This window comes from Triticum aestivum, chromosome 2D, assembly GCF_018294505.1.
Source record: "Triticum aestivum cultivar Chinese Spring chromosome 2D, IWGSC CS RefSeq v2.1, whole genome shotgun sequence".
NCBI lineage: Eukaryota > Viridiplantae > Streptophyta > Magnoliopsida > Poales > Poaceae > Triticum > Triticum aestivum.
In genome coordinates, this window is record NC_057799.1 from 207,776,853 (window position 1) to 207,784,546 (window position 7,694).

Sequence of the window (7,694 nt, forward strand, 5' to 3'; positions counted from 1 at the left end):
AGAGCTCGGCATACGCCGGATCCTGTGTTACGGCGACTCAGACTTGGTGGTCCAGCAGTCGTCTGGCGACTGGGACACCAAGGACGTGAACATGGCGAGCTATCGATTCCTCGTCCAGCAGATTAGCGGATACTTTGAAGGGTGCGAGTTCCTTCACGTGCCAAGGGCCGACAACGACCAAGCAGATGCCCTAGAACGGATCGGCTCCACCCGGCAAGCCATACCGACTGGCGTCTCCCTCCAGCGCCTCCTCAAGCCGTCCATCAAGCCGTCTCCAGAGTCGGACTCTATCTTCGTACCACCTGCGCCAGATGCAGCCGGATCCGACTGGAGGAACCCCGCAGGCGGCACGGGGACTTCGACAACTGGCCCGGGGACTGCCGTAGTCGCACCCGGCCCGGGGACTTCAGAACCTGGCCCGGGGACTGCAGCAGTCGGCCCGGGGACTGCAACGACACAAGAAGCGGTGGCCGACTCCAACTCCTCGCAACCCAACCCACCCACCCGAGTCATGGTGGCTACGCTAACAGAAGAAGAAGTCACAGCTCCATCATGGGCCCAGCCCATCCTCAAGTTCCTAGTCAGCAGAGAGCTGCCGGCTGATGAGATCTCAGCAAGACTAGTGCAACGACGAGCCGGAGCATATGCAATAATCAACAGAGAGCTTGTGAAGCGCAGCGTCACTGGAGTCTTCCAGCGTTGTGTCGAGCCAGAAAAAGGAGTGGCAATCCTCAAGGATATCCACCAAGGCGAATGCGGTCACCACGCAGCCTCAAGATCACTTGTGGCCAAGGCTTTCCGCCATGGTTTCTTTTGGCCGTCTGCCTTGGAAGATGCCAAAGAGATAGTCAAGAGCTGCAGAGGATGCCAAGTCTTCAGTTCCAAGCAACACTTGCCGGCTTCTGCACTCAAGACCATTCCCCTTACCTGGCCCTTCGCCGTCTGGGGACTAGACATGGTGGGCCCTTTCAAGACAGCCCGCGGCGGCTTGACACATCTACTTGTCGCCGTGGACAAGTTCACCAAGTGGATCGAAGCAAAGCCGATCAAGAAGCTGAACGGGCCGACTGCCGTAACATTCATCACCGACATCACTACTCGGTACGGCGTGCCGCACAGCATCATCACCGACAACGGCACGAACTTTGCCAAAGGAGCACTGGCACGTTTCTGCGCGACGCAGGGCATCCGACTGGACTTAGTGTCCGTTGCCCACCCGCAGTCAAACGGCCAGGTCGAGCGAGCAAATGGACTCATCCTCTCCGGCATCAAGCCTCGACTGGTTGTACCACTGGAGCGATCAGCCGGCTGCTGGCTCGATGAGCTGCCGGCTGTCCTCTGGAGTCTGCGCACTACACCCAGCAAGTCAACCGGCTTCACTCCGTTCTTCCTTGTATATGGTGCCGAGGCTGTCATCCCAACCGACATCGAGTTCGACTCGCCTCGGATCACCATGTACACGGAGGCGGAGGCCAAGGAAGTAAGAGAAGACGGCGTCGACCTACTAGAAGAAGGCCGGCTGTTAGCACTCAGCTGGTCCGCCATCTACCAGCAAGGGCTGCGCCGCTACCACAACCGCAAGGTCAAGCCAAGATCCTTCCAAGAGGGCGACCTTGTGCTCCGGCTGATCCAGCGAACAGCCGGCCAGCACAAGCTCTCGGCCCCTTGGGAAGGCCCCTTCGTCATCAGCAAGGCACTAGGCAACGACTCCTACTACTTGATCGACGCGCAAAAACCAAGAGCACGCAAAAGAGACGACTCCGGCAAGGAGTCGGAGCGACCATGGAACGCGAACCTCCTGAGAAGATTTTACAGTTGAAAGCAGTATGTATCATGCTACCCTTTTGTATTAAGTACGAACCAACAGGCTCCCCGAACAGTACTCGGGGACTGCCTTTATTTATCTATGAATGACGAGTGTCATATCCATGAATGTATTATTACATTTGATTTCTTGTCTGGCACCGGGTTCGACTAGTCGGCCCGGGGACTGGCCGCCTTGAGCTATATTAAAAGTTCTACCCGAAGTCAGACAAGTAGTGTGCCGGCTCCCGAGTCTTCTCTTGTTGAAAGTCGCAGCTCGAAGAACCGACTGTCCGACTAGCAAGAGACAAGGCAGAAAGGATGCCCACACGAAAAAGGGCTAAGGACCAACGAACTTATATAGCAAAAAGACGACCTCCAACCACGCTTGCCGGCTGTCAAAACAGCCGGCTGGCCGGCTTCCTAAACACTTAGCTCAAATCCAACAAAGCTAGAGTACTTGCCCTCCCAATTGGCCAAGCACTCTTCCAGCCACAGCTTGCAGAGCAACTGTTTGACTGGGAAGGCGGCAACCAAGGGAGGGCGGCAAAGGAAACAGCAGAAGGATAAAAAGCAAAGTACGAGGAAAAGCCAAATGCATGCATAAGTTATATATACATATAAAGCCCCCAACAGGCCGGCAATCGACATAGTTCCAATACACCCCAGTGGGTGGAATTGTGCAGACTTAACAGAATATTGTTCCAAAAGTGACAAGATAGGAAAACAAAAGATAGCAGACTAGTCTAAGGCGCGGTGCGGGAGCCAGGCTGGTCGGTGGAGATGGCGTCGCCGGCTGAAGGAGTGGCCGGCTGGCGGGTCTCGGCTTGGTCACCACCGGTGGCAGGCGACGCACCCGCACGTGACGTGGTGCTGGAGGCGCGGTCAGGCTGAGGCAGGTCGGCCGCTCCACCATCCGGCTCGGCGTCTTCACCCTCCTCCTCCTCCTCCTCCTCCTCCTCGCCCGCGTCGCTGGAGTCGATCTCCTCCGCCGAGTCTTCACCGTCTGCCGGGTTCAGCCCGAACCACTCCTCCGGCTGGGCGACACCGTTGTCATCCACCTCAGGGGCGAAGACGCTGGTGTCGGTGTAGTCGGCGATCGCCGAAGCCCGCCGGATGATAGCCGGGCGCGCTGGCTCCAGCTCCGTGTCGGCTTGCTGCCGCCAGGTAGCCAGCTGGTCCAGACTCAGGCCGGGATACCAGGCCTTGACGAACTCCAGCGCCCGCCTGGCGCCGGACCGAGCCGCCGAGGCCTTCCAGGCTTCGAAGCGACCGACTGCCACCTCCAGCCAGTCGGCAGTCCGACTGGGGGTGCGAGGAACCACTTGGCCGGGCCAGAGGGCGGCCAATACTTGCACCCCGGCGCGCTGAAGCCGGCGAAGCAGTCGGTGAGCCGGCTGGAGACGGGCCTGGATCGCCAAGAGCTGCTCCTCCAGCGAACGGCCAGTGGTTGGTGAAATCTCGAAGCTAGCCTGCCGTCGCGCTTGGCGGCGGGCCTCGATGATCTGGTTGGCGGCGGTAGAGTAGCCAGGGAAGTACTCTGTGCAAGAAAGAAAGAGAAAGAAGAGAAAACACCAAGTCAGAAAACAAGCCAAAAGCGGTAGACGGCAAGAAAGGACGAAGAAATAGGCGGCTTACCGTTAACCAGATCTTCGATCTGACCGTAGCCAGTGATCAGAGTCTGCCTTGCTTCAGCCCAGCCAGCCGCTTCTGTCTCGTACTTGGCCTGGAGGGCGGCTTCGCAGTCCTGCACCGCCTTCAGAGCCGCCTTGTGGCCCTCCTCCTGGTCGGCCAACTTCTTGGCCAGGCGGTCGCGTTCCTGCACCAAGGCGGCGAGCTCGGCGTCCTTGGCACGATGGGCAGTCTGAGACTCTCCCAGCTGTGCCCTCAGACCGGCGTTGGCCGCTGCAGAGACAGCAGAAAAAGAAGAAACAATAAGAGGAAGTCGTCAAGGAAGATCCGACCCGACTGCTCAGCAGTCGGCCCGAATCTCGGGGACTACACCCAGTGGGTGCGCTGACGCGCCCCCACATGAGATAAAGAACAGAGCACTTACCCCAGCTCTCAGTAAGGTCGGCGGTCTTCTGGGTCAGCTCCCGAGCCTGGGAGTTGAAGGCAGCCGCGCGAAGATTGTGGTAGTCCTGCAAGACAGGCAGAAGATCGAAGTAAGAACAAGAATAACAAAGCCAAATCCACCAAGAAGTTCCAAGCCGCCTGCTCAGCAGCCGACTCGGAACTCGGGGACTACACCCAGTGGGTGCGCTGACGCGCCCCCACGGAAGAAATCAAGATCAAGAAGAAGAAAGATAAGAAGCCTAACCCGGATGGCCGCCCGCGTTGCAAGGAACTCATCGGTGTATTGCCTCAGCGCCGTAGCCTGGGCTTGGAGCCGGGTCCGGACGTCCTGCGCGGCCACGTTCATCACGGCCGTCCCTCCGCCCGGCGTCCATCCTGAGGTGGCGCTGGCCACCTCCACATCCTGGGCCGACGAGCTAGAGCCCATGGCCGGCTGCGGCTCCGACGCCGCCTTCTGTGACTCTGACGCAGCCTTCCCCGCGCGCCGGTTCGGCGGCATCCGGACCGCCAGCTCGGTCCTCGCGGCCGGCTCGCCCCCCGCCGACTGCGCAGACGGCAGATCAGGCCGGCCGCCTTGAGCCGTCCCAGTCGGCGGAGTCGGCACCGGTGCCCTCTCCAAGATGACGACGTCGTCATCCCTCTCCAGCCCTGGCTGGTCGCCGCCGGCTGCTTCTGGCGGGGGCTCCGGGGCCCCAGGCGCCGCGACGCGCAGTGGGGTGACCAACAAATCCCCCTCCGCCGTCGCCGCAGTTGCAGCCTCCACTTGGGCCTTGGCTGCGGCGTCGGCGCGCGCCTTCGCCGCTTCCTCCTCCTGCTCCGCCTGGGCGGCGGCCGCCTTCTGCGCCTCCGCCTCCCGCGCCTCCCGCGCGTTCCGTTCCATCGCCGCCTGAAGGTCGGCACGGGGGTCCACGCGGCGAGTGGTGCTCCCAGATCCCCTCGGCGACTCCACGACGGAGGCGGCAGCCGCCCGCTCGAGCGACAATGGGGCTCTGGTTGTTTGGAGAAAAAGACAAGGATTCAGGAACCACCAGAGGAAAGAAAGAAAAAAGAGTACATGAAGGAGTTTGAACTTACGCCGACACCGTCTGCGGTTGCTTCACCGTCTTGCGGAAGCGAGCCGCCTTCGCGGCCGCCTCCTCCCGCCTGGTCACCGCCGCCCCTCCCCTGGGCTTCTTCGTCCGACTGCCGAACAAACCCTGGGCGGCGCGACGCTTTTGCCCGCCGCCCCGAGCAGGCGGTGCAGCGGAGGAACCCGCGCCACGGCTAGATGCCGGCCGACGGCGCGGGACGACTTCGGCCTCGTCGTCGTCCGGCCAGTCGTCGAAGGTGACTCCATGACCGGAGCCGCCTGCTTCGTCGCCGGCTTGGCCACCACCCGGCTCGGTGTTGTCGTCCATAGCGGCCGCCCCCAAGTCGGGGTCCTCCAGATCGTGCTCCGTCCTGTCGGGGGCGAATCGGCGCTCCGCGTCCGATCCGCTTGCGGGCCGAAGAAGAGGGCTCTGTCGAAAGCAAGCCGACTAGTCAGAGTCGGCCAAAGAAACTCGGCGACAAAACTAAGAAAAGAGAAAGAGACAAGGAGAACATACCGTGGGCGGCGGATTGGCCCGGCTATATGGCTCCTTGCCGAACCGCCACTCTTCGGAGAGTTTGCAGTTCGCGAGGTAGTTCACCATATAGGCCACCTCCTCGTGTGGCATGTCCTTGGTACACATCCGGCTCGGATCGAGCTGGCCGCTCATCTGACAGATCAGATGAGGGCAGCTCTGGAGCGGGAGTACCCGGCGCGTGACGAAGGCGGCTAGCAGGTCGGGCCCCGACAAGCCCTCCGACTGGGTCATCGCTCGCACTCGGGCGACGGCTGCGGATCCAGCCGGCGTCAGCGTCACGGCCCGGTAGGACCACTGGGGCCGCCTGCCCGCCGGTGGGCCGGCTACGTAAGCCGGCAGATTGACGTAGTTGCCCTGCGGGGCGATGTTCCTGACGTAGAAGTACGACTTTTGCCATAACTTCACCGACTGGATCAGCGTGATGACGGGGAAGGGGTTGTCGGCAGCCACCCTCCGCATCGCGATGAAGGCGCCAGTCTGAGCCGGCACGCCCTGCAAGCGCGTGCCCAGCTTGGACTGGAAGAACTCCCCCCAGAGCTCGAGGGTGGGGAGGACGCCGAGGTAGCCTTCGCACAGGGTGACGAAGGCAGACAGCAACACCACCGCGTTCGGGGTGAGGTGGTGCGGCTGGAGCTGGTAGAACTCGAGCCAAGAGCGGAAGAAGGCGCTCACGGGCAGGCCGATGCCGCGCAAGAAATGCGAGCGGAAGACCACCCGCTCGCCCTCCCACGGCTCCGGCGTAAGCTCCTTCGCCGGCGCGAGACGGACCTCCACCTTGTCCGCGTCGGGCAGCCGCCGCGTCTTGCGGAGGAATTCGACGTGATCCTCGTGGACGTTGGAGCCGTCCCAATCCCCGCCGAACTGCTCCGTGGCGGGAGTCATGGTGAAAACGAGCGCGGCGGTGGAGGAACGAGTGGTCGAAGAGCGCGGCGGCGAGGCGCTGTTGCAAGAAACGGCAGGAGGAAGAAGATGGTGGAGAAAGGAGGAGCGTGCGAGAGCCTGCCGACTCCCAGAAGGCGACCCAGCCTCAGTAACCTCCCCCCAAGACAACCACGGGATGGCCGACTCTAGAAAGCCGGTCGTAAAGGATGCCGACTCCCCAGAGCCGGCCATGAAGAACGCCGGCTCCCCAGAGTCGGCCACGAAGAGCGCCGACTCCAAGGAGCCGGCCGAGACCGCAACCACCAAAGCTACACCCACAAAACGGTGACAAGATGGGGTGTGGCCACAGTGCGGCCCACTACCCCCGAAGCCCGAGGCAGGCATGGCCACAGGGCGCCGTACGGGACGGCCATCTCCCGTCCGGCTCGGCACTGTAGCCATGCTGGCCTCAACGTCACCCACGGCAGACGCCAGTACGGCCCGCGGGCGGCGGGCCCCTTTAGCCAGAGAGAGGCGCGAAGGTGGCCCGGCCTCCCCCAGTCGGCCAAGGGCGTAGCCGGCCCCCAGAAGCCGGCTACCCCCTCCCTCGAAGCGTGCGCCACATTAAGGAGACAAGACGAGGTAAGGCTACAGTGAGAGCCCTCGAGGCGGCACACTGTAGCCACGCTTACCTCGACGAAGCCCTCATCATCAGGGGCGAGGCTACAGTAAGCAGCCGCCGACAAGACCCTAGGCGGTAGGGCCGGCCTGTCGACCAAGAGGCCGGCAGCCGGCGGGACCCACCAGTCGGCGGGCCCCAACGGCCGGCGGAGAAGCCGGCGAGCGTAGACACTGGCGGCTGGGACCAGTGCCCAGCCGGATTACAATTGTACCCCCGGGGGGTAGGCCTATATAAACCCCCCGGAGCACCCATGCAAAGCGTTGGCTTCTTAGCATCACACACATACCATAGATAGAGGGAAGCAAGAGCTAGCCTTGCTCTTCTTCTCCCTTGAACCCAACAGCTCTAGGAGCAATTGTAGCTACTCTTACTGATCTAGTGATCATGCGGAGACCCCGCAGAGCAGGACTAGGGGTGTTATCTCCTCGGAGAGCCCCGAACCTGGGTAAGATCCGCCGGCGTGCATGTCTTCGCCTCATCCCGTTTCCAGGCACCGGTGACGTCTTACTGGCACCCACTATGATAAGCCACCCGTTGGCATATGTCGCACCTACCACCCGACATTTTGAGAGGTACACACTTTAACCGTTAATTTATTAGAATACTCTATGTGCCCCACTTATATCTTTTGAGCCAGGTAGTTGCTCTAGTGCTTCTCTTATATC